The 22,158-nt window shown below is 38.4% G+C and overlaps 1 long non-coding RNA gene across 1 annotated transcript in view; it reads left to right on the plus strand.

Moving 5' to 3' along the window:
• Positions 1-20,351, plus strand: part of LOC122783305 — a 41,891-nt gene extending 21,540 nt beyond the window's left edge. Inside the window, exon 3 of the long non-coding RNA XR_006362029.1 lies at positions 20,087-20,351. This is a non-coding gene — a long non-coding RNA (uncharacterized LOC122783305). The remainder of the gene's footprint in view (positions 1-20,086) is intronic.
• The last annotated feature ends 1,807 nt before the right edge of the window (positions 20,352-22,158 follow it).

A 22,158-nucleotide genomic window follows, 5' to 3' on the forward strand; every position in this document is an offset into this window, starting at 1 on the left:
AAATTAAATTAATAGAAGTTATTAAAGTAATAAGCCCAATCTGAAAATTACCCTAATGATGTAATTGTAGTATTTTTTATCCTCACGCTTTTTTAGAGCAACAGAGAACATCATACTGTTTTAATATAGGGCTGTCAATTGATTAAAAAACAACAACAACTAATTCATCACACAATTTTCCTAACCCGTAGAATCAACACAAAAAGTATATTTTAATTCAAAGACTGTTTTAATGGCTTTCTTTAAACTTTAAACACAGTTTCTCTCCTGTGAAGTACACATTTGGCACAGAAAAGGCATCTTGATAAAGGTACATCCAAGATACATGCATTTCACAACTTTTCAATCACTTATAGAAGCTGCAAAGTCAATGTTTTTCTTCATTAGCTTTAAAATGTCTATAAATGTTCTAAACAGATGCAACTAAGAATAGTGTCGTCTCATCAAACCCGACATATTGTTTCCTCATTTTCACTCATGTGTGGTATATAGTTTGTGACATAAGTTAACTGGTCACAATCAATGAGAGACACACTCATAGGTGAATTATTGCCCCACACTTTTGTTTGCAGAATGGGTAGGGCGTTATTTATTTAGGACCATCACTGATGGTGTTACCTTGATTTTTTTTGGTTGCGGGTAGCACAAAAATGTTTAAATAGATTTTAATAAAATGGTCTGGGGATGTACTGTAGGTTATGCCCCAAGGAAGAATTGGATATATTGTAGAGATGCTAATCTTCACCAGGTACCAGGTCAGTCAGTCATCATCTAACCATCATCTAAAAACACAATGAGTAGTGTTGAGCTGTGCTGGAACTGTGTAGTGGAAAAGAGCCTTTAGTTCAACATAAAAAAAACAAAACTGGATCACTGGTTGTTGGTTATTCAAGTAACGGGTTGTCATGCAGACACCCTGTTCCTGAATTTCTTTAAAAACAAGGCTGTTTTTAGATATGTATGAAATAACATTGACTGACATTTTGCAGTTTGGAGCTCCATAAGGCACTGCAAGAATAGTTTCAGTTACATTTAAAATTAGGTCCTAGGTAAAAGGCACCATTTAGACTGCTTACAGCCCGGATTGCACAATTCTGGGAATTTTCAAAATTGGAATTTGGGAACATATAGTTGGTAAATCATATATTGTAGCATAATCTTGACTCAAACAATCAGATTAGATGTAAATGCAGTGGATCCAGTGGCGTATGAATGCTATTCCTCAATCACGGGCACATAGCACACAATTTACTGCAGGGCTATTGAGGCCACACCCCCTACATTCACTGTGCATCCCTCCATTGTATGTCATGGATTTATTACAAGAACTGGATAGATCCTCCCACTCTGGCTTGCAGGTATTGTTAGAAAATCCTCATGCAGACCACAAAGCAACTTTTCCATAGACCCCAGTAGTAAAAGAGACGCCTGTAAAACCTCAAGACATGGACATTTATAGATCTTTATATTTTTAATGAGTCATGGGGCAGCTTGTTTACATAGCCGAGAGGCATATATATACATTTCCAGTTAATTCTCATTAATTCCCACTGAACTGAACTGTTTTCTATCTAGAATATTTCCAGTATCCCTGAACGAAATTTCCCATGTAAAGTTATCGGAAATTTACAAGGAATTTTCTGCCCCTTTGCAAATGGAGTGCAGGGCTCAGCTGTAAGTAACGTATTTAAAGTTTATTTAATTTATGATGTGTATGACAGAGTGTGAGGACAGCCTGAGAGCACAGAGACAGGACTGTGTGTTTAAAGAGGAGGAAAAACATAGGAACCTTTTGAAAATGCACCATGTTTCTACATAATGGCATTGACCTCTGGTCATGTCTGAGTGACAGTGAACAGCTTGGCACCGCCATGTTTAATTTAGGTTCAGGCCTCTTCTGTTCAACATTTAACAAGTGAGGGCATTAAATAAAAGTCCACTGAACAATAAAGAGAAGTTCTCATTTAACCAAACAAGTAGATGGATTTAGGCAGTATAGGTGTCAGGGGGTAAATTAGACATATATATTCATCAAGGTTTTGTAGCCATTTTATTGGCTTTAGGCTAAAATTCAGTACCGAGCCTTAACAAAGTCTGACAGGTCTCTGTGTTGCACAGCAGTAGCTGCAGGAGGAGAAGAGGGAGGGGGAGCGGGAATAAGCCTCTCGCTGCTCATCCCTCTTTGAACTGCCTGAAACCTTCTTGATCACAACAACAGTAAGTACTACATGAAGCAGCTGATTTTGAGATCAGCTCCCAGGGAGGTTAAGTGCTTGGTAACCACATCTACTTCTCCACAAATGTGGGTCGGCACAAAGATGAAATTCTGAAGAAGAAAATCCTGCTGGAAGTTGAAATGGAGTGCAATATTTCGTTTTTGCCCCAGCCGTGACTCCGTCTCAGCATTTACACTCCTGTGAGCTACACTTATTATTCATTCACATGACACCAGAAGTTGTTGCTTGAAACTGAATTGGATGAGTCTGGTTGTCCTTCAAAAGAGAGTTTTTCGGATTCAAGAATATTATCCACCACATGGAGGATCACTGCTGGCACAATGTTTAGACTGGTCAGGGAAAAGACGTGATTGAGGGCATACTCATATTAGAGACTGAGCTTTATTTCCAATCCAAACATATTTTAAATTAAAAAAAAAATCAACACCAATAGTATATATCTGTTGTCTTGTCAAACCCTTTGTAATTCTATGTTGTTGTTTTTTTCCATTTTGGACTTCTGAATCGGCAGTTCTGTTGTATTTTCCTGGCTTTATTTTTTTTTCCAGTTTATCTTGCATCTGTTTCGTTTCAGTTTCAATTTGTAATTTACGTCCTTGTTTATCTTTTGCTCTTTTACTCGCAGTTTTCTGCCTTTGTGTTTTCACTGATTGCTTTTCTTGCCCTGATTGTTTTCACTTGTACCTAGTTTTATCAAATCAGATGAGCACCAATGAGACACACTCGCTTTATATGCAACAGATGATCCCAAGTAATCTCTATTTCTGAAGCTCTGCTGATATTAATGGGTATTTTATTGCCTTTATTGTGAGACTTGTGAGTAGTTGTTGCCGATGTTGGAGTAGTGATCACTCCACTGAAGTGATCTGTCTGCAGATAGAGGAATGGCCAGTAGGAGCACTGACTTGGAGGACTGCATGGAGATCCTGTGGGACCCAATCACACATTTCCTAAGATTGGATAGTTGTGATATTGCTGTGGGCAGAAATGAGTGGACAAAAAAATAGAGCAGGTCTTGTTAAGAAAGACTGGAGTCCACATATGATATCGATAGGAAATTTCCAGCAGGAAAATACCCCACCAGACTTAAAAAAGCAAGTCTTGTGAGACTTAGCCAGTCAGTTTGCAAAGGCAAGATAGAGAGGATTTTCAAAAGTATCGCAGCTCATAACCAACAAGTAGAACAAAGGCTTCTAATTTGTGATGATGCAAAGTTTTTGCGTTTCACAATGTTTTACGTTTACAGATCAGGTCAGATGCAGCACTGTCAGACACGTACAGCAGGCAGTAATGGTCAAATCTTATATACAGGAGTGGGATTAAGACAATAGTTCCATGTAGGGCTCGAGGCCTTTCCTGTGACTGGTCAGTTCTCCCGTTATGCAGCAGAGGTGTCATCATGCTGAAAGGTTATGATGGAATCAATGATCAATAATGTAGAAAATATCCTGCTAATTGTACCTCTTCAGTTGTGTAAGCAGATTGATTTCAAAATATAAATCATTCAGGTTCAGTTAGGATTTATCCGGATGACATTTTAAATGTAGTAAGGTGATGCAAGTTAGTTTTCAACTTTACATTGAGAAACTTTTGCGACTTTGTCATGTGGTTATACTTAATGTTTTGGCTCCATGTGTTATATTATGTTATATATAGTGTGGGTGCACAAAATAAACACAGTACAAGTTTTTGTGTGCAGCTTTACTGACCTTGTGGCTCAGAAATGTGTAAAATGAACGTGAATCGATTGGTATGTTCCATTCTCAGGTATCGGCAGCAGGCTACCTCTGTAAAATGATTCCTACCATTTAATACAAGTAATTTTCTATTATTTGAGATGATACAAGACCTATTTTTCTGTCTTTGAACAAAGTTGAAATGACTAACGACAACTACAGGATTTTCAGTATTTTAAAACCATGATCATTTATTTAACAGCTGACTCACTGGAGGAAAAGTGCACATTCAGGCTTAAAGTACTCAGTCTTTCTTGAAAGAACCTCCCGAAATGGGACACATTTACAATTAATGTGTAAGATATATTGTAAATCTACCCAAGACACTAAGTGGCTATTGAACCAAGATTGCTCACTGAAAAGGGCCCTGTGATAGTAGTGTTTCCAAATTACAATAAACAACAGGTAGGAATTTAGTTTCACTAAAAATGGACGGTGTCTTTCATTTGCAGTTGATGAAAGAAAAGCACCAGTGAGAAACAAAGCACAGGAGAGTCAAACTGGCCAATTTAGTCCCACGAACGATGCCACAGGTCCACCTTGTTCTCAGCACAATCAGAAGTACCTGTCTGAGAGATTAAAGTCTCTCTATGATGAAGATCAACAAATCATCCCGCAGGTCCATGCAGGCAGGCAAAGACCTTCTCTTTATAGTGAAAGTGGCCACAGCTCGGGGCTTAACTGTGTGGATTGATGAAGTCATATCGCAGGGAAGACAGCAGCTGTCCAGAGGGAGCGGATCTCCACAGAGCTGTGGATAAATGCCATGCAGTCAGCAGAGCAAGGTGCTGCTGATAGGCAGCCACTTCACTGTGTTGTTGTTTAGTGAGACCAGTTAACACTGGGCAAGCATTTGTCTGTTTAATCAATAATTTCATCATAATGTAAAGCAATTTTTTTTGAGAGAGCGTTTGTGCATCCTATCAAAGTTCCATTCAAATGAACAGGCTGACATGACTCACATTCACATTTTGTCACGGTAGTATGGACACAGAAATCCAATCAGCACCTCAGATATTCAGATCAGATTTAAATCACTTTCACATGTTGACCTAGATTAGATGTGTATCTGACATGTGGCCATGTGACATGACTAAGAATGGTCTTGATGCCATTGAACCTGCACTGGCAATCCTGCAAAACAAAAACGTAGAGCTAAATCTTGGCAGGATGTGTCCAGGAAGTAACAATACAGTACAATACAATACGCAAAACAGGTGTTATTTTTGTAATTAGAAGGTGACCCACATTGTATATACAGTCTTTGGTGGTCTCCCAAATATGACGTTGTCTGTTGTTGATGACACAAACAAAAACCTTTTTGTGCACATACGTGCTGTTTGAGAGGGCAGTCACATTCACATGAATGTGAGCTGTCAAATCTGATCTGCAATCAATCACATTTCAACAGTGTAGAAAGAAGGCTAAACAGTTGCATTGTTTGTGTCCCTTGTTATCTGGCATGTATGAAGCACCCGTCTGTGCTCATTTGGTGGGAGGAGCACAAGACGGATAGACCTCTCTTGCCTACTCCAGCTTTGCATCAGCAAGATGATAGCAAATGGTTGGACGATGGGTCTAAATTTGCCCTCTCAAAAAGATCTGCAGACTCACTTGAGCGGCGGGGAAAGTCTTCTTTAGATTGTAGAAAAATAGCTTTATTCTCTTTGATTCACTGATCTGGCTACAGAAGTAACATACTTGAGCTTGAAGGTGTCACTCTTTTTTCCTTGTCAGATGTGTGTGGTGCTGAATTGTTTGTGTTTTTAGTGTTCTTTAGGAATTACATGGGAAACACAGTGGCTAGCATTGTTGCCTCAAGAAGGTTAAAGGTTCAGATCCTGGTTCCGATTCCGGTTCTGTGTGGAGTTTGCATGTTCTCCCCACAGTCCAAACATATGTAGAGGTTAGTTGGACACTCTAAATTGATCAAAGGTGTGAATGTGAGCGCGAATGCTTGTTTGTCTTTGTGTGCTGGGTCTGCGATGGACTGGCGACCTGTCCAGGGTGTACCCTGCCTGTCGCCCTGATGTCACCTGGGATTGGCTGCAGCTTCCTGCCACCCTTGCGTAGAGGACAATGCAGTAGAAAATGAATGAATCAATGATATTATTGAAGTCCAGCATACATCTTTAATCTCTGTCTCCACCAACTCCTGAGAGTAATAGTTGCTCAAAGGTGCACTGTGTACAGTTGCTAACTGTCTGTCTGTTGCTGTGGTGTGGCGAGCAGTGGTGCACTGTGAATAAGAAGTCAGAAGTCTTTTGCTGAAAACAGATGCCTGCAAGCTCTAACAAGGGAGTTGAGAGCAGTGATAGAATCAGAACGGTATAAGTGTAGGCTGTGAACTAGATTAATGATGTACAACATGATAAAAAGGCCCATAGAGCCACTTCTTTGCATGTTTTGCAACTATTATTATTCACACCTAAAACTAGCAAAACTACTATTATAACATCCAGTGTGAGCGCTTGATACAAGAGTTTGTACTGGGGCTGCAAAGAAGAAGATTTATTTTTATAATCGACTGATGTGTGGATTATATTTCTTGATGAATCATTTCATCCATAAATTGTCATTCAGTTTTCCCCTAACCTCCAGAAATGATGTTCTCGAATATTTTGTTTTTTCCACAAACCTAAATTATTCATTCTTAATGATTTCACTATTATATGGATCAAAGAAACCAGAAAATATTCACATCTAACAAGCTGAAAAACGGTTTAATTTGCTGGCTCCACCGGACACTTCAGGGATGGCAGCTTTCATCAATCTCAAGTCATCAGCCAATTTTGCTTGGCAACCGGCAAAGACAAAGACACCAGTAGTGAGTGATGTCATTAAAGGGCATTCAGTAAACCACTGCACTGTGTATCTCTTGCTCAATCTACTGCTGAACTGATAAATCCTTCAATCCTGATTAATCTGCAACTGGGTTCTCAGTGCACACGTTTCTCACCTGGAGCATAATTCAGTAATGTGAGGGAGAACCAGACTTCTACATCACATCTAGGCTCTGTTTATAGCCTTTGGGAAATCTGGCAAGTGACAAAAGAATTTGCTCAATCACAGTGTAGGCCAGAGAGAGCTCCTATTGGCTATTCTAAGTAGCACACATGTCCTTTCAGTGGAAATGTCACTTTTAACAAGTGCCTACGCTGCAAAACAACCAAAAAAAAAAAGGAAATGAGACTTAAATATTTATGCAATTAACACAATGCAGCTAATTAGTTATTTTTTTTATATCATGTCATTGGTGCATGTGTCTGTCTGTGATGATGGAGGCTCTTGAGACATAATCCTCCACTCCACAATTTTAGATTCTCTAAAACTTAAAGAAATTATACTTTTCATGCAGTCCTGCCTACTGTAGCTTAGACATTAGAATTACATTTTTACTTTATGCAAACACATAATCATGAAAGCAATGTTTTCCTATACATGGCGTCCACATGTAAATTATATGTAAATTACATAATGTATCTATGTTAATAGAGTTACACCCAATTTGAGTCATCATAACAGGCAATAATGGAAATATTTTGTAAATAAGGTTTGAATGGTTATAGTTATATATATATTTATATTTATAACACTCAAAACACTATGCATCAGTTACATGTATAACATCTACATCTTATGACTTGTTGGTTTCATAACTTGTCAGCATTGCTTAGTGATTGTTTTTGTTTTTTTGAGTAGGTCACATTTAATCAGCTAATATTTGCTTTATTTAAATAGAAAAGTATTTGCAATCCCATGACATGGAAGAAAGTGTAGGGCCAAGAATAGATAAGCCACGCCTGGCATCCCTTAACAGATTCATGAAGAACTATTTATGGAGCATCTATGCCCGTGATGTAAAAGTTTATAAGAGCCTAATGAAGCCCCAGGGTCATGAGTTATGCGTTGCGGTAGAAATAAACTGTGATGAATCATTGATCTCATGATGGTCCTTGTTGAAAATTCTAATGTTGCCTTGTAGTCGGCCACTGTGTTTGAGATGAGGCTCGTGCTCTTCAGTAAAGCTCCCTTGTGGCTGGGGAAAATGTCACAATGCTTGTAGCTCTGGTAGCGCAAAGCTCCCAGGAGCTCAGTGACCTATATAGAAAAGCAGCTAATTTGGATCTTAAAACTGTGTTGGGGGGTGGTCACAAAAAAGCGGTTCCCCTGTCTGTAAATGCAGCCAAAATGGGCATATGTCAACTGTCTCACGTGTTGTTTATACACTGTAATGTGTAAATGTTTGTGATTTCTGTTGTTGTTAGTACTCCGCCTCGGTTTGGTCTTTATGAGCAGAAGCAATGCAACACTTTTTGTGTGCTGCATCCTTCATGTGAAAACGGGCTCTGTCAAGCAATACTATCATCCCTGACTGTGTTGCATGTCTTTATACTAGTGCTGTCAACATTAACGTGTTCATTTTGGCCATTCATTTAAATAATTTATGCAGTTATTGTTGTTTGTTTACTTCTGACCCAGTTGAGGATGAAAGGCTGAAAGAAGTCGTGCGCGATGCTTTGGGATTTTATCTTATAATTTGCCCTCGAGAGGAACCATCGCGTCAAGAATACACACTTTGTATGAGGAAGCGAGAGCTCGGCAAAGAACCACGCTCTCACAGGAGACCGCTGAACTTCTGTGAAGAACAACAACTACAGCGCTGTGTATCTGAGAGCTGGCCTATCTATTATGTCACTTCCAGGTACCTGGCCAATCACAGGACAGTGGGAAAGCTCTCGTTGGCTGGCCAATCACAACACAGTCCACATTCTGGGGGTGTGATTTTGGTCTGAAACAGCGCGGCTGACGAGAGCGTCAGTGAGGAGATATTTTGATCGGCTCGTTTGCAGCGATTAGGAGGTTTTTAACCATGAAAACAAGTTAATATATGTAAGTAGACCTCCATAACTAACATATGTGTGATACAAGCATTCTATTTCGCCTTAAATCAATTGACAGCCCTAGTTTATAAACAAAATACTTCAAGTATGGAGACATATTTCACAATACATTGTACATTCCGTAATTAGTGGCTTTACATGAAATATATTTGAAATTGCAACTCTGTTAATACTGTACCAGTATTTACTAGCCTGGCTAAGTGCTGTTCGTTTGGATCAGTGTGAATGTGGTCTGAGACCTCTGATGGGGATCAAACAACAGAACAGAACTGTCTCCCTGAGGGAGGGAAATGAGGTACAACACATCAGTCTGGGGATTGTGTCCTCACGAGACCAACCTGAAGAAACTTTTTCAACACGCCTGTCAAGGCCAGTGAGACTGCTGCAGGCAGGGGAAGACCCTCCTTCCCCTGGGACTATAAATGATCCTGCACAGTCTCATCTCCTCAATATAAACTGCACTTCAGGGGCTACATTGTGTTGTACCTCATTTCCCTCCCTCAGGGAACATATTCATAACCTCCAGTTCCCTTTTGGTCAGCACACCTGGTACACCACATCAGTATGGGGATCTAACAGAGATACCCGTGCAGCGAGACTAGAAGACTCAGTAGTGACCGTGATGTCGGTCACATCACCTCCCTGCTGAGCGCACCGATTGAGTGACGTCATGTGCAGTCACATCCAAATGATAAAACTTCATGAAGGTACTTGGAGAGGTCCAGTTCGCCACGGAACAGACCTCCGCCACCGAAACCCATTTAAAAACACCCCAAGATGCAGCCATGCCTTGCCAATATTGGCAAGCAAGTTATGCAAACAAATCAAATTTATATATATATATATATATATATATATATATATTATATATATATATATATATATATATATATATAATATTATATCTATCTTTGTCTTAATAAGATACTACAGCTTACTTTAAGCTTAAATTACCAGCAACAAGCAAAAATAATAAAAGTAAATAAAAGTAACTTATCACAAGCAAAGAAATTGTGATGTTTGAACTTTCAAAGTTTTACAGCAAAACACAATTTGCTTACCCCATTGGCAGATTATTTTTCTTTTAAAAAAAGAAAGAAATTGATTTAAGAATATTTTGATTATTTCTCGAATAGCTGTGTTTGCAGTGCAGGGGCAGTTGGTGGCAAAAAAAACCCCAAACATTTATCCCACGAAACCCAGTGTTTTTCTTTTTGTGGACGCTTCTTTGTGTGTTCAGTCATACTTCAGGAACCTCTCTTTACTAGCACAATATTGCTGTTGTCTCCATCTGTCTTTACATAAAAAAAACACTTCTTTTGTGCAGTGTGGTAACCTTGCTGGTCATCATAATATGTGGGAGTCATGGGGAGTTTATAGACTTAATCTGCAAATGTACTACAGCAATTTACTCTTTTTTTATCAACTGTGTGGTATTCACATTCACCTTAAAGTATGAATGAAATCAATAGTCTCTAGACTACAAGAGAAGACTATAGCAGTGACCACCCATTTGTTAAATAGCTTGCAGTTAGTCAGACTGGAACCAGTTCAAACAAGCCATGAGTTTTACCATAAAACCATAAAAAAGGCCATAAAACTTTTGATTCAGAAGAGTGAACTACATCCCATAAACCATTGTGAATTATCCTTGTTTGATCACTTCAAGTGTGTTTCTTTTAAAATTGAACCTTATTGTTAATATCGTATTGTAAGTATTGGTCAAAGGCTGGGGTGCCCCTTAGCAAGGCACCCAACCTCCATTGCTCGCAGAGTGCAGAATAGTGCTGGCCGCTGTTCCTGGTGTGTAAATAAAATGAATGCAGAGGTTCCAATGCACTATTACTAATCTGTGTTTGTTCAAAAATATTGCATTAAATGTGTGTCTTGTAAGTATGTAAGAAAGTCATGGTTCCTCTGTGGTAGAGATAATGTAATGCTGAACCGTCAGACAGTGGCTCACATGAGCAGTTTTGCCATTGTAAAACTTCCCATTGTATCATCGAGCTCCACCACTCAGAAATGCTGCCGTGACAGTCGAGGGTTGTGGGTGCTGCAGTACTTTTTCATCGCAAATAAAATCCATTTTCTTCAAGCACATTATATGGACTTGTGGCTTCTATAGGAGCGTATAACATCTTTTCTCCGAGCTAATGGCGAGTTGACCTTGGCTGGTCACAGTATTATGGCTGATCATCAAAATCCCTATGCAGAAAATGGATGAGAATTTTTACCACACTGCTAGGCTAGGAGTTAATGAAACAGCTATGATGTGCAATAGATCGTGATGACTTAGTGTGTATATGGTGAGTAATAAATGATAAGAATCTTTGTTCTAATGTGTGGTCATAACTGGATCTCATATGAGATATCTCATAGTCCAAAGAGGCCAACACTAATGAAATAGGGGTGGTTCATGTCTCCTCAGGGTGGCGCTGCTCAAATGAATCGAGTTTACAGCGGGATTATGGTGGAGAAAGCTCAGAGATTGCTCATCCACTACATAGACTTTATGCACTTTGTTGTGACTAAAGAAATCCTGCACTTTTAATTTTCACAGATGTTTTGTCTTCTTTAATACTCCTAGTATTAAATATTTTTCAATTAATCATGGGTATATGTTTTGACACATATACCCACAATGTGACACAATCAGAGCTTCCATTCCTTTTAAAGCCAGGAAGATAATATACTGTATGCTATTATAGTGAACAATTTTGCAAACTAATTCAATGTAGTAAAGACATGTTACTGTGAATGACAAATGTAAATAACGGATAACGGAAAAAAATAACGGATGCTCGTTGCTCACTTGAACAAAAATATGAGGATCAAAAGTGAAAATTCACCTTGTGCTTGACCGTGTCTGTCAGTGCACAGTGGGGTTTAAGACTGTTTATACTGAAAACAGCTTCCTGCTGTGGTGAAAAAAACAACACATCTCTGTTGAGGGTGAAGCAGGAAAGTGGCGTTTTAGGTCGAACATAACAAAACGCTTAAACTCGAAATACATTTTCACATTGCAAGTACCAACATTGTCCAATTAAAGAATGTGATTCATCATTAAAACAGAGAGATTAGCCATCAAAACTATAGCTAATGTCTCTGGTTCACAAAAGTTAATACTGGACTACAAAGGCAGTTTTCCCTTGGAAATGTTTTAGATCTGTTATTTTTTTTTTAATTAACAAAATTCTTCTTGAGAGCTCGATTTAATGAAGGCAAACACGTCTAGTTTTATTCTAGACACTGGAAGTAACCTGGGTAAAGTTGTAGAGATATTCAGATATATCTTTGACCTTTATACAAGACAGTGCAAGGGTGCCATTATGTTTTGAATGATTCCATACTTGCTCCTGTAAAAAAAGGACTTACACTACATTATGTATTCAATTATTCATCAAATATTGGCAGAATTATCCCGATTTAATTTAATTCTAATCTCTCAAATAGAATTGACCTTAAAAAACTATCTGCATTCAAAATATTACAAAAAGGAAGAATATTTTCCTTTAACTGCTCCTATACAAATGGTTATTTTGACAATGTGAATACAAGTCTGTTCATGCATATATACATATGTGTATGTATATATATATATATATATATATATATATATATATATATATATATATATATATATATATATATATATATATATATATATATATATATATATATATATATATATATATATATATATATATATATATATATGTATATATATATATATATATCAACAGCATGTTTTGACCTCTTCCAATTTCTTTTTGAAGAGACAGTCTCCTTGTAACCCCGGAAGGTAAATCGACCCTTTAGCAGTATCATGTTTGTGTACGTATGTGCATCATTATCTTGTAATTATTTCTCATTATATCAACCCTAATGGAGTTAATTAGATCATAGGTAATTAAAACAATGGGTGCCCTGATACACTCAAAGACGATGATTACACAGGAAGTGTAATCATCAGCAGTCTGATGACAGCTCCATGGCAGGACCAATCCCTCCTATTAGAAATATCACACTGATTATAAGAGGTACACACCTACTCAATAAGCAGTCATTGTCACAGGACTCTTTTCATTTTTATTTCGACACTCTTTGACCGTACCTCTGTCTTATGGTCTGTACACACAAGTGGCTCAGAAAGGAGCGCAGAGACAGGAAAAACATTTTTTTTTCCAAAAAAGGAAGCTATGATTGCAGGGCAGGAGAAACAAAATGACTTGTCTTTCACCAGAAATGTCAAGGATTCTCTGTGATGACTTGCTGCAGAGCAGAAATCTAACAAAATTGAATCGTGTTTTTTCTATCAGTTTATTTTTCCCCAAATATCTTGAACCACACATGTATTTTGTATCCTAGCGTACCCCGACGTGACCGAGACACACTGAAAATTCTTTCAGTGCTTTTTGAAAATGGAGGCCAGTGAAGACATCACTCTTGTCTCCACACAAACTCAGCTCCCCCACCACTATTTATGTTTCCTCATCCTGTTGTCTGATGTACTCTCTGTTGCCATTAAATCAATTTTCTCCATGGGGATTAATAAAGTTGAATGGAATTGAATTGAACTGAACACAAGCTGAAGCAGATATGAAGATGCAGAAGGCGCTGTGGCGTCTCTTTTCACATATTGAAATGAAATGTAATGTGCTTATCCTAAATGCCTCTGACAGGATTAACCGCATCGATTTAAGGATTCCCCAAGGAGTAAAACACAAAACCACACACATACACACGTGTTCACACACACACACACACTCTCCCTGCGACTGCAGTGTAATTGCCTTGATCTTGGCGGGAGAAGCTGAGCAGCACGCAGCAGTAAGTCACCGATTCCGAAAGCGTTATTTATGTTCAGCTGAGTTTGCTGCTCGCTGCGGGCAAAAATGGTACTGTCACTGTCTGCAAGCACCATGCGTTGACTCCAGACGAAAATGTAATAACATGGTTTGTGTTGCTGTTGTTTTTCTGGATGACTAACACTATTTGGACTGAGGACAATTTGCGGAGGCGCTGGTTTTACTGCTGGTGGTAAATATGAAGCCTGTCTGCACCCTGGTTTCCCTTATAGGATCTGTTGGCATGAGGGAGTAGTTCCTGTGAGGAGATGCCAAAAAAACATCTATTTCAAGTAGGAACTAACCAACTATCTGGGGGCCACATCCAGTGTATTCCCAGTGCTGGTTAAATGGATAAATGGGGAGGTTTGTGTCGGTGGGCATCAGTCGTAAAACCTTTACCAAATCAATTATGCGGATCACTGTAATCCATACTGCCATGCCAGATTGGTCGAGGCCTGGGCCGGACTGTCATCTGTGCTTGACCAATAGGGTACGGATGGAATTCTGCTGGCCAAAGACAAAGATAGAGGAGCGCGTCGGACAGAGTCATGAGTTTGAAGCTAGAAATTGAAGGTTTGATAATATTGTCGGTGCTTATGCCCCACAAGTTGGTTGTCAGTTAGAAGAGAAAGAGGAGTATTGGACTAAGTTGAATGAAGTGGTAGAGTGTATCCAGAGGAGAGAGGGGAGAGATTGGGAAAGACCTCAAAGACCTTGGTGATGGTAACAGAGGTGATGAGGAGGTGTTGGCTAAGGAGAAGAATGTGGAAGGACAGATGGTTGTGGATTTTGCAAAAAGGATAGAAATGTCTGTGGTAAATACGTATTTCACGAAGAGGGAGGAGCCTAGGGTGACCTATAAGAGTGGAGGAAGATGCTCACAGAAAGACTATATACTATGCAGAAGGTGCAATCTGAATTAGATATGAAACTGCCAATGTGATGCCAGGGGATAACATGGATAGGCAGCATAGCAGATGGTAGGATGACTTTGGAAACCATGAAGAGGAAGTGAGTGAAGGTGGAGCAAGAATGAAATGGTGGAAGTTTAAAAAATGAAGAATGAAAAGTGCAGCTAAAGTGGTGAGTGATACAGCCAAGAAGGTGTTTGGAGCTGCCAGGCAGGTGGGAAAGAGGAAGACCACAGTTCCATTTCACTCAGGGCAGTGAAATGGAAAATCCTCCAAAGTCCAGACACTGGTGGCAATGATGGTTGGTGAATGACTGATGAAGAAAAGATGCATCAGATAACATAATGCTTGTTGTGATGGGGAGGTGACAGGTGCTCATGAAAGCAGGCTGAGAGGACTTTGGCAGAACATATTTTCATTTTTTTTTGTCCCCCAAAATGTCAAAGCACATTTCTAAAAACTGTGGCAATTTCTTAAAAATTCTAATCACAAATTCAAATACTCACATAGTGAAACACAGCACTCTCCTGCCTCTCCCTCGCTTGAGTGCAGCTAGAAAACCCTGAGTGACTCTCTCTACTGCTGATTAATACATTATGTTTGACCTTGACATTTAATGTACAGTACTACCCAGTACAACAAACAGACTTTGAGTGCATATTATGTTGCTTAATATGTTATGTCATTTTTATTTATTCATTTATTCATGTATTTATTTATTTTAAATGGTCATTTTTAATATATTATATTAATATATTTGTTGCTTTGTCTCGTTTTCCTGAAAAATGAAAAAAATACATAAAAAATGATACTCACAGCTACTATGGTCTGTATTTATATAGCGCTTTTCTAGCGCCTGTTGACCACTTAAAGCTGCTTTACACTAGTTTTGCCATTTAGCCATTCATACCCATTCACTCACACTTTCATACAGCGTATCTATGTGTAAAAGATATGTGTAGTATCTTTTACACCCATTCACACAAGTTTTTTGCCCTAATACACAACCATGAAAAGTGCTCATGTGTCAATGCAATAAAAATATTCAAATATTTAAAGTGTTACATATTCAAATGAGCATGTCTATGGAAATATGTTTCCTTAATTCTAGGTTTTTTGACATTTGGCATTTTGTCAAATGTATCTGCAACACCAATGATGCCCATTTTATTTGAGACTCACAAGCGCAAATGGCAGTACTCACATACCAAAGGATAACCGCAGAAAAATGAAATGTAAGTCACTTAAATCCTCCTTCTAGGTGTTCTTTCAGGTGCACAGGTGCAACACAAGTAAGAATTGGTAATTGGTAGCCAGAGTGTTGCATTTAGATGTGTATGGTGCAATTTGTGTTCAGAGAATTGCAAAACTGTGATTTAGAACCCTATTTGAGTGCGACGACTAGAGTTGTGCTTTGAGTTTAGCAGTCTGGAGTCATGTTGTTGACACATAAGCTTCAGTTTTTCAGTATTGTGTGTATAGTTCCATTTTTGTGTTTATGAAGTGGGGGTAAAAAGTGAAAGGTTGCAATGGAAATGACTGGCTAGAGATGTAGATGTGCCGCAGTGCTATTGGGACAGATAAGACCAGCTGATGCTCATGGCATTGGAATTGACAGCGAGAAGTTGATGGTGCACAAATGGGAGAGGAGACGCTATGATCGAAGCATGCAAACAAATTAGTATCCCAAACTAAAGTTATGCTGGAGATTTAAATAAAAAAAAATGTACAAGCATTTGATAATAACAATTATAATCATGTATTTTCCTTTGTTCATATATAAGTTTCTCATTATTCCCAATTAGCATCATCACAGTGATGGCACATACTGTATAGTGACACTGATAGCTACAGGGCCCTTGGTGTTAATTCACCATCTGGACTCTCCTCTCCACGAACATCCCATCACATATATCTGTGGCCAAATTTCCGGCCCCACTCTGTCACAGAGGCCTGTTTGTGCACAAAAGGACACGACTGCCCAGACTGTAAAGTGTGGGGCCGCTGTAATCGACGGATGCCCTGGCTTACATCAAAGCACCTGCCAAGCTGTGACTGAATCTCTCTCCACCCACAGTTTCTGTCCCCGGGTGACATTCTGAACAAGTGCTTGAGCTGCAGCCATTTTCTGATCCCAGAGATGTGGTGTGATGTGGCTAAATCGCTGACACAAGGTTTTCAGGCTGATAGTCCAGGCCAAAGTGTATCTATCTTTGGCAAGGAGTGCTATTTATTTTTTTATTTTTTTGGTCTTCATCAAAATTTAATCACTTGAAACAAAGAAATATAGTACAGTCTTTAATTAAAATGTATTTCAAAGCGCACTTGTCATAGTAATAGATTATCACAACTGCTTGTGTTGTATTCTGTAGCTCTGGAGGTCCTCAACATGCACATTCATCTTTAATTCATTACCTACAACAGCACAACACAAGTTATGATCCCCAGTTTACACTTCGAATGACTTTTACACTAAAACATTTTAAACTACTGTATGGGAAGGAGGAATCCCATTGGTGCTGCACACACAAAGTCAAACAATATTAGGAGAGGTGAGGGGAGGAAAAAGGGGCACTTTGGAGCTTGAAAGACAATTCAAAACAACATGTGAAGCCTGACTAAACATTACATTTCTTCAAACAGTATTTTTGCAAGCAATATTAGATACCAACAAACATATAATAAAGAAACAACATGTTATCAAAGTAGCAAGGTGCTACGCTAAACTTGTTATTGGAGGTCACTGAGAATCTATCAACAAATGACAGAGAGAAGGGGATATGATAATTTCTCACTTAAACAAGACACTGTCTTCTTGTTATCATTTAAAGCAGGGGTGTCAAACATACGGCCCGGGGCCCAGAACCGGCCCGCCAGAGGGTCCAATCCGGCCCACAGGATGAATTTGTTAAAATTTCACACTAATCTAAACGTAATGTCAAATGCTCCAGATACCCGTGACTAAACGTTTGTGCCTTTATAGATCCAGTGTTCTGTGTAAATAGTAAATTTAGGCATGATATTGTTGAAATTGCACTTATATTTCTCAAGATATTTCATGTTTTGTAAAATTATCCTTCAGTAAATGTAAAACAAAGGAGAAAAAACAAAGGAGTTCTTGTTGTTCATAGGTTATTATTCTATTATTTTGCTATTTTTACTGGACTGGCCCCCTTGAGATCAAATTGTGCTGTATGTGGCCCCTGAACAAAAATAAGTTTGACACCCCTGATTTAAAGGTACAGTGCAATAGATTTGGCAACATGTGTTAGTGAAGTTACATGTAGCAGTTGAATATATCTCACCTCACACTTCCCTTCCAAGTGTGTAAGAGGACATATAGCTTTCAGTTAGCATCAAAATTCAAATGATGTTTAGTTAAAAACGTGGCGATCCAACAATGGTAGCCTCCATAGAGAAGACCTGCTCCTGATGTAAATAGCACAGGATTTTTTTTTTGAAAAAAAAAAAAACAATAATTCATACAATCAGGTGATTGTATACACAAAAACATCAGTATTATTATTATTATTATATTATATATATATATATATATATATTATTGTTATATATTCTACTTCTGCCAAATGAAATAACTTCACCCAAATCTTACACACTGAGATATGATGTCTTATTTACAAGTTGGGCATTTATGTTGGTCATTAAGACAGATGGAATGATAAAAACATGGGGAATACTGTGCCTCCTAAAATAGTGTATATATGCAATAATATAGTATATAAAGATTTTACACCATATTTCTAGTTAATATGGCTACTGGAGATATTATGTTGTCCAAATAAACTCTGCCTATAATACATAAACTCTATAATAATAATAAACTGAATCAATTAATCAGTTCAAGCATAAAACCCCAACATACACTTTACATAGTAAGGGAGACAAACCTATTAACTGTTACCAATTCTTGCAAAAGACTAATAGGGCTCAATGATTTCTGGAAATTGCACACAGTTTAGCAAAAACTCATTAACCTATAGGGAAATCTACCTTCCTCGATGTCTGGGCCTCTCTGTGGCTCTCAGGCTCTTGGCAAACAGTGGCCTATTTACACATCCATAAGACAGCAAGAGGCATTAGCATTTATAATGCGTAGCAGTGACTGCCCACTTTTAAAGCAGTTCTGGTTCCGGAAGTGAATTCCCCATTTATTTTCTCCGTCGATGTTTTAAAAAAAATCCTTATAAAAAGGGTCTTAAGCCTGGAACCAGGACGACCAACTACAAGATTAATTGCACCCATAAAACATTTACATTTAGAGCAAAAAAAGAATTGGAAGCTGTAAAAAGGGTGAAGGTAAAAGAATAAGTACATAATTATTCTAAGAGTGAAAGAACTATGCATCCCATAAACCATGGCAAATTACTTTTTTCCCCACAGATTTCCAGTGTGTATCCTTTTGAATGTAATGTTATATAGTGTTACAGTATAATTGTCTTATTTGAATGTATATGATGTTGAAAGGTGAATAATTGAACCAGTCTTCAGGGCAGGTACCGTGTTTTGTAGGCTATTGTTGCTTTAAAACCCCTGCCTTTTGCTGCAACTACGCATTTCAGACACATTACATGTAGCATAGCACCCTTTGTTAACATATTGTACATCTTTAATATGTTGTCTCTGTGAGTGTTTTTGCTGATATGTCATAATTAATTGCAGTAATATCGAGGAATGTAAAGTTTGGGAAGGTGTTAAAATTGTACTGTTAATAGTCTTTGAACCACTAATGTTTAAGCAGGAGTTTATTATCAACCAATCAGAGATGAGCCTCATACCTGCTCTTTCAAGAGGGTGGGACTACAAATATGTGTGTCATGGTTAAATGACAGAGAACTGTTATGGCGCATTATGCCTGCCGATATGTGCATCCCCGTCGCATGAATGAGCAAGCTGCCAGTCAATCTTTGCAATAATGTTTGAGGCAAAGTATGGCTTGAAAACAATAAAACAATAGCCTAAAAACTGTCTCCTTGTCACATTTGATTTTTCTGGGGATGCATTATTTTGCAGAGCTGCTTTTGGAGCTGTGGTGATTTGCATCCTGTTTTCTTTTCTTTTCTTTTTTTTTTTGCCAACATAAGTGTTACATGTTACATACAAATCCCAATACTAAGCTAAAACAGACCAAACTACCCAACAAGAGCCTTCTAAAAACCAAAACACATTTGCATTCAAATATGATTAATATGGCTCACATGCCCAACAATTGCCAATGTGATGGAAATCCTGTGAGCTTCTCAGAAAGGGTTTGAGAGACTCAGCTGTGTCAAATCCAAGCATTTATACCAAAAGCTCCCGAGGAACAATATGAATGTAATAAATACTTATTACTATAGAGAGGAAACTTCTTTTTATATGTGTCAGACGTTGCCTTCATTAGCCTGCGAACAACACCATTCCCTTTACTTATGTTTTTCTCTTGCTCAGGGACACAGTGGCACTACCAAGGAGTCCCTGCAACACAGCAACACACAAGAGGTGTGGAGGGGCCTGAAAACCATGTCTGGCCAGTGGGGAGATGATAAGAGGGACCCTGAATCTGGAGACCTGGAGCAGGCAAATGATCTAAATCTAGTCTTCAACGCGTTTATTTTTTTCCCCCAATTGCTGCCCACTGCTCCTGCACCCGGCTTTTGTGTAATGGTGTGTAAAAAGGATGGGTTACATGCAGAGCCCAAATTCACTATCAATAATTGGTGTGTGTGCAAAAATAACAGATTTTTGTTTGTTTTTTAAAATCTACTTTAACTGGAGCTACCCTTCATCCCTCCCTCGTGTAACAGCTGATCAGGTGAAAAAGGACAAGGTCAGAAAGGCTACAGTCCCTAAAGGCATCACCTGCTCAAGGACTGAGAAGACCGTGCTGTCAGGTGGTTCTGCATTTCATCAACCTCAGTCTAGGAAAGGCTCTTTTTCCTGTGGAAATCCTCAGATTCCTATGACTGTGCAGCCCACAGAACCCAACCATGTGAGAACTTTAACCATGACCTCTCACCTGATGAAGACCATAAGACCATGGAGAGTATCATTATCAACCACCTCAGACCCCTTGTGAGTGCAGAGCTGGGCACACTACCGTTTGCTACAATATCTGCTGCCCTTTTCCAGAGAACTCTGGAAGCACCATGGGAATCTTTTTTTAAAACTCCTCAGTACTTTTGTCCTCTGACCAAGTAGGAGCCTCTTGGAAAGATAGATTTTTGTAGTAATTTATTTTTCTAATTTCATGTTTTATTTTAATGTGGCCCATAGCAAAGATCCTCAATTAAAAGTGTGTATTAGTGCCCAAAAAGGTAGTTGAGTTTGTTTCTGCAAGTCTGAGGGGATATCTTTTTTTTCACCTGAGTCTCTTCTTAAATGTATGCGCCATCTACTGTTTTTATGCTGTGCAATAATATAAGATTACTGCTTGGTGCAATGTTCTGTTTCATTTGCAAGTGCTATCCTTATTTAGTAGTCCTTTTGTGCATGTGTTTCTACATTTTTTAAGTTTTTAGATTTTTTCTAATACCTTTTATTGTACTCAAAATTCTTTTGTACCTGTTTATTCCTGTCTCCTTCTGTAGAGATGTACATTTCGCCATTAGGGATTAATGAAAGTTATCATATCTTGTCTTCTCAGTTTAAATTAAGCTTTTACTTTTGTATATGATAATGTATTAGAAAACCAAGTCATTTTAGTGGAGACTTTCCAACAATTGCAAATAGAGTTCAAAGAGCACAATATAAAGACACATAATGAGATAAACATTAGACAGAGATAAAAATAAATTATTAGTCATGACAATTATGTTATCCAGACGAAAAACCCTTGGTGACCTTCTTGCTGTGTGGCAATAATGCTAGCCACTGCAACACATTTATCTTAAATTTAAAAAAAAAATGCATCCCCCTGTTGTATTTCACAACAGAAAATGTATGGGTCAAATAGTGTTAACCACGTTGTATTTTGGTCTGTTTTAGCTTGTTAATTTGATTTTCACACATGAAACATTAATCTTGGCTAAGAATAAAGAAGCAGGGGACACAAATCTTGGCAGCTCCAAAATCAGTTCTGCACAATAATGCATCCCAAGAAAAAATTTGAGAGAAGAAAAAAAAGTTGTTGTTTTTTGCCACTTTAGCCTTTCTGTGTGAATTTGAAGAAACATGAATTTAAGACAATTAATTATTTGCCAATAAATAAAGCATTCATATAATCAGTGCTTCCATTTTACACACATAGAGGACACAGTGATCAAACTGTGTTATCAGCCTTATTAATCACTTGTGAAGTATTGTATTTAGTGGCTCTGTGTGTCTATCTGTCCGTTTCTTTGTGCTTCCACACTTGCACTTGCACCAGCTACTCTAAGGTAGTGGGAGGGGAGGGGAGGGGAGGGGAGCCCCCCAGTCAAATTCAGCTTAGGGTCCCACTTGGGCCAATGTATCTGCACATACATGTTAGGCAAGTTGTGCTTTTCCCTTAAAAAGATGCACCACTAAATTTGGAGGACTGC

Source organism: Solea senegalensis, linkage group LG16, assembly GCF_019176455.1.
Source record: "Solea senegalensis isolate Sse05_10M linkage group LG16, IFAPA_SoseM_1, whole genome shotgun sequence".
Lineage (NCBI taxonomy): Eukaryota > Metazoa > Chordata > Actinopteri > Pleuronectiformes > Soleidae > Solea > Solea senegalensis.